Here is a 10805-nt window from a genome sequence, read left to right on the forward strand (position 1 = left end):
AGGTTTGTGTATTACGGGTTATTAATTATGACAATTAAAGGTCGAGGTGGTGAAGAAACAAAGAGGGGTTTTTTTTAAACTCTTTCCGCCCTGTGGGCACTAAGAGGGCCTCTTTTAGTAGGCCAATTATGGGTGCGGCCAGGCCCACAATGGGGCGACCAGGTGGTGAGGGACGGGGCCCGACATATCCGAACGGACCATCCCCCGAAAAATTCCTGGGGATTTTTCGACCCGTTCGGATTCGATCCCGGGTCCCCCAGACCTTGACCGCTCGGCCATCCGGCCCCTAGATAAAGAGGGGTGTCACGTGTCATAATAGGTAAAACTTAACTGAAGATTTAAGAATCTACAAGTTTTTATAAAACTCATCTCTATTCTCAAAATTTAGCTTTTTGCCATTTGATAATAATTAATAATATAAATGTTTTAAAATAAATTCTGATTACAGATGGCGCTACACATAACTTTAGCTTTTGCCGGGAAAGTTATGCAACTCGTTGCTAAAATTTTTTTTTGTTTTTTAAGGCAGAGAATTTTCTACTTTAAAAAAATTTTTTTGGCGCTCAAACAGAAAAAAATTTGTGCTACTACTTAAACACTTGGAGTTTTCTCATCTTTATTCAGTTGATACCAGTATTACTACGTTTCGGGCCCACAATGCCCCTCATCAGTCAACTAGATATTACAATAAAAAGGAACAAGGATAGTATAGAATTTGAACCATTTAAAAAGCCATGATCTATAAATACAACAATTAAATGTAACTCTAATATTCCTTTATGCATTAAATAGAACGTTTTTAATACGGAATATATAAAAATTAAAACAAGAGGCGGTAAAGCTACTAATATAAACAAACATATAAATGTTGGGCTATGTTCGAGTTATTGGAAATAGTTGTAAAAACGGCTACTATATGTCGTAAAAGTGTGCAAATTTGTGTTGAACAGCATTGTGGTAAATAAAACTGTAACCAAATAAATTATCTAATAAAAAACCGGAAAATGTTATTTCTGTATGGAATTGAAGTGTAATTTGTACAGTAGAACTCGATTAAAGTCTACTTGTTCGTGCTCTTTTAAGAAAATGTAAAATGTGTCGTGTCTAAGTGAAGACAAGATTCAGGGTTGGATATTGTAATTTAGAACTTGCTTCTCAGATAATATATCTTTCGATATGTTTGTATATGGTTGGCGTAATTATATACTAATTACCTGTTTCTAAACCAGATGTACAAAAATTTTATATCGTTGGTAATCCTCCTTTGATTTTATGGTTAAATTTACCTTAGGTAGCCAAAATGGCGGCTCGTTTCTAATTCCATCAAACAGAAGAAGGAAAACAGTGGGGACGCACGTTCTAACCTAACCTAACCTATTCTAATAAATTGCCATAATTATTACCAACAAAATTATTAGAATAGGTTAGGTTAGAACGTGCGTCCCCACTGTTTCCCTTCTTCTGTTTGCTGGAATTAGAGACGAGCCGCCATTTTGTATACCATAGGTAAATTTAACAGATTTGATTGTCGAGAAAAGTACGTTTGTAGTGTATTCTAAATCTCGCCAATAAAAGTGGTGTAAATAATAGTAAAACTTTGCGACGTTTGCAGGGCAATGCTCGGTTTCTCTAGTATAAAATACACGAGTATTCAATTTTATTCATTTCTCTTTGACGAAAATATAATTAGCTATTAAGAATTCATCCATTAGTACACACCTTGTTATTTTTCTATTTGTAAATGTTTACAGTATTTATCATAAAATTTCTTTCTTTCAATGACACTCGTGATTTAAAAATCTCCACGTTTAACGATATTCGTGAAGTGAATATTTATTTTATTTTTTTTTTATATAAACAAGATAATAAAAATTGGAAAAATATGACCTTTCGTGTAAGCAATAATGATTCCAAATTAACATAAAAATACTTACTATTTAATGTGGAATTTTATAAATAATTTATTTAAAAATTGGGTTAATGTTACCTTAGGATCCAAGATGGCGACGGGGGAAATTTTTCCCTACGTTGGAGACTGCGACGGGGAAAAATTTTTTTCTATTTTAAAAAGAGTTTGAAACTCGCCATATTGTATTTCTAAGCCGATTCAGGCGAGAAAAGATAGGCCTATTTCAAATGTATTACTTTGCTTTTGGGCAATTATACTGTATTGTATAATAAAATATAACGTCATACAAAAATTCACAACGTTTACATAAAAAGATGTAATACTTGTTTATTAATATAAACACTAAAAGGGGGGGAAAGATGTTCGAAGTAATAGATTGAAGATGTCATGGTCAACCGCTAAACGTACTTTACGGGAAATAAATATAGCACAAATGACCTATAACTTATTATGAAAAATACGCGAGAAATAAATTCCCAATTGCCTGCAAACAGTAGCTAGTAATAATTTATAGTAATTACACATTAAAGCTCAACGTTTGGTATTTCCAGCTAGTGTTAATTCTGTTCTGTTGAAACAAAAGTGAATTTGATCTTTTATTTTAGAAATTCATTATATCGGGGTTTTTTAAATTATGAAGGTCAAGGGGTATAATTATCACAGCGTAACATCTAATACGATTAATTAGTGCAAAACTGAATAGTTCCATTCAAATATAATTTATACATTAATTGGATAATTGGTAAAAAAATATTCAGATATTCGTCCTTTAAATACCTTATTTTTATAAATTAGTTTATAAATAATAATAATATTTATGATATTTTATTAACTTTACATTGTTTCCCAAAGGGTGGTCAAATTTAAACGGTGGATCGAACAGAATTTAATGCAAGAGCAGAGTAAAAACATTCAAATGGGGCGTGTTTTCGTCACGAAAGTCACGAAAAAATCACTGGTAGAGGGTTGCTTATTATTAGAAGAGTCCATCCCGCTCCTCAGTGTATGCTTCAAATAATAGAAGCGGCTACTATTCAAGGTCGATTACTATTTCAGGGAGGTTATTATTCGTATAAACAGGTATTTTCTACATTACGAATGGAAAGTTATTCTTTACGTCTACTGTATTATATCGTTATATATACAGTAATAAATAACCTCTAGCACAAAATGTAGTAAAAATTACATTATACATTATGTCGTTTTATTATTTAATTAAATAATTCAAATATAAACTTATCACACGTCGTAGCACACGTTACATATATACATGTGTAACATGTCCCCTATCGGAAAGACCTATTACTCACTCTCATTGGACGAAACATGACTGCAGCACATTCTCGTTATCAGTTGTCGCTTGACCTTACTTGGAAGTGTAATTTATATACGTCCTTTTATTTTTTTACAATACAAGTCAGAGGTCGGTAACTGTAACACGTGGAAGAATTTTTAATGGAACACAACAGGTTTCGATTCCACAGTAAAATAATGAATAATTGACTGATGTAAACTAGTACTGTACATTTAACAGTTAATTTACTGACAGGTTATAACAAACTTCCGTCCATTTTCCCTTCTCACTACTTCGAATTTCCACTTACTACGCTTAGATTCATTGGAAATTCGTTCGACACATCACCTAAACTTCAAACCTTTTAAAATTCATAGGTAACGTGACCTTGAGTACACAATAATCATAATTTATAAACACCACTAAGACCAATTTATTATTTTTTCGTACTGGTTTATTATTCACAAGAATTACCTAAAAATTGTACCAGATCAACATGAATGTTAATGTTGTTTTGTATTGAAGTTGTTTGTAGTTAAATGAGTAAAAAAAAAAATATGCAGTGCTTGCTTCTTCTTTAAAATTATGTACTGGTATCGTTGTGTTTGGTTTCTTTCCATTTCTTTTGGTACTAAAAGCCATAAAAATATGCCCATCCCTGATATACCTCTCGGGTTAATGTTACCCTAGGTATACAAAATGGCGGCTCGTCTCTAATTCCAGCAAGGAAACAGTGGGGACGCACGTTCTAACCTAACCTAACCTATTCTAATAAATTACCATAATTATTAGCAACCAAATTATTAGAATAGGTTAGGTTTGGTTAGAACGTGCGTTCCCACTGTTTCCCTTCTGTTTGCTGGAATTAGACGAGCCGCCATTTTGTATACCTAGAGTAACATTAACCATCTCTCGTTATATCTAATATAAAGTAACACCATGGCATCTTTCGATACATCAATCAGTATTATTTGTTGAAAATATAGAATGGAATAAGCGTAGAGGTGTGATTCTTCTAGGGAGTGCCCAGAGGCTACAATGTTGTTGTGTTGAAGCAATTCCGTATTTCATCCTGTACTTTTCCCAAAGGCTTCAGGAATAAAATTTAAACTTAAAACTTCAACTTAAGTTGATTAAGAATTAATATAGTAATTATCACGATTGCTTATTATGAAAATCATCAAAAATAGGAACCGTTAAGAAGTAAATAAATAAATAAAAATATTTAAAAGTAATTTTAGAATTGAAATTTTTTGTAACTAATTAATTATATATTTTTATAAGTAAAATTTTATTTGATCTGTGAAATGAAAGATTTGTTATTAAAAAACAATACATAATAAAAATAAAAATATATTTATAAATGGTTTCCATTTATTTATATAAAACTTTCCTTTGAAATTTTTTGCTGTCTTATTGTTAATTATGAAATTATAATGTACAAATAACCTTGTATTTAAAGTAACCTTGATCTTTCAATTATGTCTGCTCTGTTTGACAATTAAACAACAGTAAAAATAAAATTAGTCCATCAAAATAAGGATAAATACATAACAATCAATAAAACACAGTAATGTTTTAATACAAAAGAATTCAAAAACAATCTCACATTTCTTATGCTTTTATGTTCTGTGTTCTATATCAATACATAGAGATTTTCAGTACACACTGTACCAATGGCGCACCTAGAGGGGTCCAAAAGTCCCTGGTAGCCTTCATAGAAAAAAGGGGAATAATACTAGGAAGTTTTCAAAAAATCTTTTCCTAATTAAAACTAATTTTTTTGTATATTATATCGTGTCTATTTCTATACTACTTAATTAGCAGTCACATAAGGTGGAAATTAAAATTTTATCCGTTGAACTCTGCTCCCCAAGATTAAATTCTGAGTGCGCCACTTCACAGTTAGGGATTGCAATCCAGCTGGATTTTTGCTGGACCAACATCATTCCAGCTGGATCCAGCGCGGATGTATTTTTGGTGCAATAAAGTGTTATCTATCTATCTATCCAGCAATTTATGTTTTTTTTTTAAAGAAATAAAAGTCTCTTAAGTATTTAAAATAAATGTTTTATTATTTAGACTGGTCACTATAAATCAGTAAAACTTCTTACACATTTAAGTAGTGAACTTAACTTTGGTTTGGTTTAACAATTGAGATAGAGATAATTAACTTTAAATGTAGTTAATTAGATTATAATCTATAATTATAATTATAATCTAAGTAGGATCTCAAGAAACAACTGGTATTGATGGTGTTGTCTCCCAACCTACTTCTTAATGAACTGCATATATATCCCGCAGCGGAGAAGGCCCTTTCTGCCTCTACGTTAGTTGATTTCAGGGTCATCAAATAATCATAAATCGTTTCGTCACGTAATTCATTGACGTCACAACCGACCGTAAATTAGAATTATGCACCAGGATTAGGAGAAAGTTACTTATTTTATTTACCGCGAAGACACTTTATTTAGCGAGAGCGGAAAGTCAACTGGCAATTGGATCAGCAGAGGCAAAAGGGCGGGCGATGCGATGTACAGAGGGGGTGTAGCGCGTGCCGCACTGAACGGCAACGTCGCTCTGGCCGCCGAGTGATAGGTGCAAAGCGGCAACGGCGACAACGTAGACTTTTGCGCCATTATTTAATTAACTTTCTAAATTTGCGGATCCGCAGCGCTGGATCCAGCAGGCCGAAGAATGCGCTGGATCCAGCTGGATTGCTGCAGGAGGGATCTAGCAATTGCAATCCCTATTCACAGTCTAAATAGTATATTTTCACATCTTTCGATCACAAACACGAACAAAAAGATTGTCTACTTCCAACTCTTATACATTCCACATATACATAGAGTTGAGCATGGGAAAACAAAAATCCTCCAGTTGTCATTGATTAATGCTCGTCCTTGAAAATTTTTAAAGGAAAGTCCATTAATTACAGTACGTATACAGTTTTTTCGAGCCACTTTTGACATCTCTTTTCCTCTTTGAATTTCGTCCGATGGAGAAAAAATTTTTTTTAAAAATTAAAATAAAGACCAAGTCTGCCCAAAATGGGATCACCTTTTTATTTTGTGTTCCAAGACAAACACTTTTCGGCGACTGACCTTCCTTTTTAGGTTACTTGTCGCCGGAAGGTTATTAAAAAGTCCTTTTAAAACACATAAATGTCCAATTAAAATTACAAAAATTTCTTAAAAAGGAACAGGTGACTTAAAAAACAGACGTCTTGCTTACATCCATCTTGCCTTTTTTCTGGGTGTCTTGGCTGCTTTTATCCACTAGGAACAAGCGCTGGAAAATGTAGATGAGACAGCTGACCCCTGGCGACGATATTTGTAGAGTTTTCGTCTTTGAATTTCGTCCGATGGAGAAAAAATTTTTTTAAAAATTAAAATAAAGACCAAGTCTGCCCAAAATGGGATCACCTTTTTATTTTGTGTTCCAAGACAAACACTTTTCGGCGACTGACCTTCCTTTTTAGGTTACTTGTCGCCGGAAGGTTATTAAAAAGTCCTTTTAAAACACATAAATGTCCAATTAAAATTACAAAAAATTTCTTAAAAAGGAACAGGTGACTTAAAAAACAGACGTCTTGCTTACATCCATCTTGCCTTTTTTCTGGGTGTCTTGGCTGCTTTTATCCACTAGGAACAAGCGCTGGAAAATGTAGATGAGACAGCTGACCCCTGGCGACGATATTTGTAGAGTTTTCGTCTTTGAATTTCGTCCGATGGAGAAAAAATTTTTTTAAAAATTAAAATAAAGACCAAGTCTGCCCAAAATGGGATCACCTTTTTATTTTGTGTTCCAAGACAAACACTTTTCGGCGACTGACCTTCCTTTTTAGGTTACTTGTCGCCGGAAGGTTGTTAAAAAGTCCTTTTAAAACACATAAATGTCCAATTAAAATTACAAAATTTCTTAAAAAGGAACAGGTGACTTAAAAAAAAAAAAAAAAAAAAAAAAAAAAAAGGAACACAAAATAAAAAGGTGATCCCATTTTGGGCAGACTTGGTCTTTATTTTAATCTCTTTTCCTGTTTCTAAAGTGATGTAATTTTGATAAACCCCGTTTCCTTTAATTACGTATACAGTACAATAGTTCGTGGACCCTCTGGGCATAAAAAAATAAATTTAAAAAGTTCTTCAAATTCTTTCTAACTGACAATTTACTAACATGACTAGTTATTAGGCTTAGTATGCAACCTAATATCACTAAAAAGTTCGCGTATCAATACACAATACCACGACTTCTCACTCCCATCGTGTACAATAAGCAACCCTCTTCCTCTTGATTAAACTGTACCCATAATGGACGATCCTAATCCAAGCAACTTTAAAACACACCATTCGATTTCTCGTAAAACATTGCTTTTTAGAGCTTTCTAGATAGTTTTCCCTTAATTTCTATGATGGACAAACAACGTATACTGTACATTTTCAGAAATACATGATATGTACAGTACAGGTGTCCATGAGGGCCGCTTACAATTTTCCATCAAAACTAACCGGGAAGGCCTCGTCTATTATCCATTATTTTAATTATTAGCGATAAGCTATCACCATTCAACGAGATATTCAGAATTACTATGGGCGGAAAAATCAGACCGAAAATCGGTAACTCAGATTCCTGTATATATAGTCAGTCAGTAACGTTTTTACTTGGCTGGGAGTCACTGCCGTGACTTTCGATAGTATTTAATTATAATACCAACACATTAATTATTGTATGTGTTGGTATGTGGCTTAATTTACATATCTACAATACACGTAGTCTAATGAGACTTATAGGAAGTGTGATGTTATCTTATTATTAAAAATGTTTCCTGTATCTATTATTAGATATTATTTGGCCCACGAATCTATTATCTGGTATCTATTATTATATATATTATTTGGCCCACGAAAAAAGATCTATGGAAGGATTGTTGGTAGGATTTACCATTTATATACAATATATATTTTTATGCAACATCAATATTATCATTCAAACTATAATACACAACCACAGCTCACTTATCGTGTAGTAACTTAAATATTCTTCGATAGAGGGTGTTAAAGTCGAGGTGGAAGGACTTCCGCGATCCACTCCAATGCGTGCGCTTAGAAGTAATTGGCTGCAACAATCACGTGATTTTGACGTCGCTGCCTCTTTTTTCCCTCTAGAAGAAACATGTGATTGATTTATACAAAGTCCGAATAAAAATGGCCCAGCGATACGTAGATTTGAGATCACAATAAATACACAAGCCAGTTTTTATGTGGTACAGTATGTACAGTACATATGAGTAATGTAATTACAGTCGGCGCAACTAGAGTTGGCCCTCTTCGGTTTGGTTCATTTTTGCGTCTTTAAGGGGTGATAGAATTGTTTATTAATGCACATGTACTCCTCCCGGCTTCAAATTGTCTTGAAAAGGGATGGAGTGCGTTTGTTACTTTGATGTGTTTGATACAATTGATGTTTTCTTTTTATTTTTATTTATTTTCGTTTGAAAATTGGATGTGGTGTGGCACTTCAGCAGTCATTTGGCTCTACTGAGATAGCATAATATAACACTTATTATGGATTAACATTTCCACAGAAATCTGACAACATTCAGCGCAGTTGCCAATTTCGTTAATTTGGAGGAACGTTGTTAAATTACTGAAATTGGCACATCAACTGCAGATTTCATAAAATTTCTCTGCTCTATTTGCACTAAAAAGGCCTCTTTTTTCGAATCCATCTTCTATTTGGCCAGGTCCACAATGGGGTGGCCATCTGATAAGGGACAGGAGCCGACATTTCTGAAACAAACCACTCTCCGAAAAATTTCTCGACTTTTTCGACTGCCCAAACTCAAACCCGGGTCCTCAGGACACCTTAACCTCTTCGGCCAGCCGGTCGATAGGGGTGGAGTACTTTAACAAAGAACTATGCTACTAACAGTTCCTGGTTGAAGTAAATTATTCGAAGAGAATGAAATAAATTATATTAGTAAATCCTTAAGAATTCAATATATAGCCCTATACGTATCGCGATAATAAAATTATTTTGATAGATAATTATTACTGAATAAAAAGTTGACTATTTGTACTTCATATTCTTTAGTAATTTATATATTATATGCTCCAGTTGTTTATTTTTTACAATAAAAGTACATAAATGACGCTTTAAAGAAAAGTTCCACTACTTTCTTTCCGCTCTGAGAACCACTAAGAGAACCTTTTTAATCAAATCCATCCTGGATTCGGATCAGGCCCATCTGTAATAGCTGAGAATTGAATGAAGGAGCACGACATATCAAGGGCAGACTTCATATAATGTTGATAATTCTTGAGGTTCATAATTTTTTATAATTCCCGAAGTTTTCAAACCCTGGTTCCTCAAAGGGCAGACTGGTGCCTTTACTGCAGGTCATCTTTCACAAGGAAGTTGAAGCAAAGCATTCTTCTGCAGAAAGATTCTGGTTTGTGGCACTGTAATGGCGAATTCAGTCTTCTCACCGGAAATTTATTGGTTAATGGAATCAGTTTTTTTTTAATTGAGATTTCGGAGAATCGATACCTTTTATAAATAAGTTTATCTTATTTAATACGAGACATTAACTTATTGTAATTTATAAAATGCTGGTTTAGACTTAACTCATGACATTTCACGTTATTTGTCCGCTATAATGTGAAATATTGACCAATCCTATTGGGAAATAATCCGCAATTGAGACGAAATTATGCCACGTCTTGAAGTTTCCATTATAAACTAAGACATTCGAATCTTTCGAAATGGCAAAATGATGTTTAACCACGTTTCATTCGGCCAATAACCGAAAATACGGAATTCGACATGGTTTTAAATTTAATCCATGCAAAAGTATGGTAGAAACATGAACACAAATGGGACAGTTAGTCAGTGGCGTAGCGAAGGGGGTACAAGGAAGTGTATCATGCATTGGGCGCCACTCGCCGAGGGGCGCCCAAATGGTCTCCAAGACAAACTACATGTGTTTCTGGGGGGAGAGGGCGCCAATAAAGTGTCGGGCGCTAGTTATGTTCGCTATGCCACTGCAGTTAGTAAAACTTTCATCTAACAAGTAAGTTTAAACTGAAAATTTCTAGTAACTTCAATGTAAATGTATATATATTTTTCATTGATATAAATTATAGCCTTAATCCTAATCATTGTTATGATTTAATAATTAATCTCAAATTTCAAGTTATAGATAACCCTGATATACAACGAGATTACGTATTAAAGGCTACTAACAAGCTAAACACTAGAAGAAAACTAAGAATTAACCTTTAATATTTAAATAACTTCATCGAAACTTAATCTTGTGTTTAACTCTTGTATCTAAAAGTATTTTTAACGCAATTAATATAATAAATATATTTTATATCCTATTTAATCTCTACTTCAAAAATAAAAATATATGAAAAGCTATTTTAAAATATTTAATTATAAAATTGTACATAATAACAATTTGTTCGATAATTGCTCTCAATATTATACAATGAATGTCTATTTTAAGTCTTCTAAAATAATATAAACACATTTGATTTTAAAACATTTTTTAAAATTAAAAATAAAAACATATTTTTACAACGCTGATAAACATTTTAC

Source organism: Centruroides vittatus, unplaced genomic scaffold, assembly GCF_030686945.1.
Source record: "Centruroides vittatus isolate TY-2023 unplaced genomic scaffold, ASM3068694v2 contig_370, whole genome shotgun sequence".
Taxonomy (NCBI): domain Eukaryota; kingdom Metazoa; phylum Arthropoda; class Arachnida; order Scorpiones; family Buthidae; genus Centruroides; species Centruroides vittatus.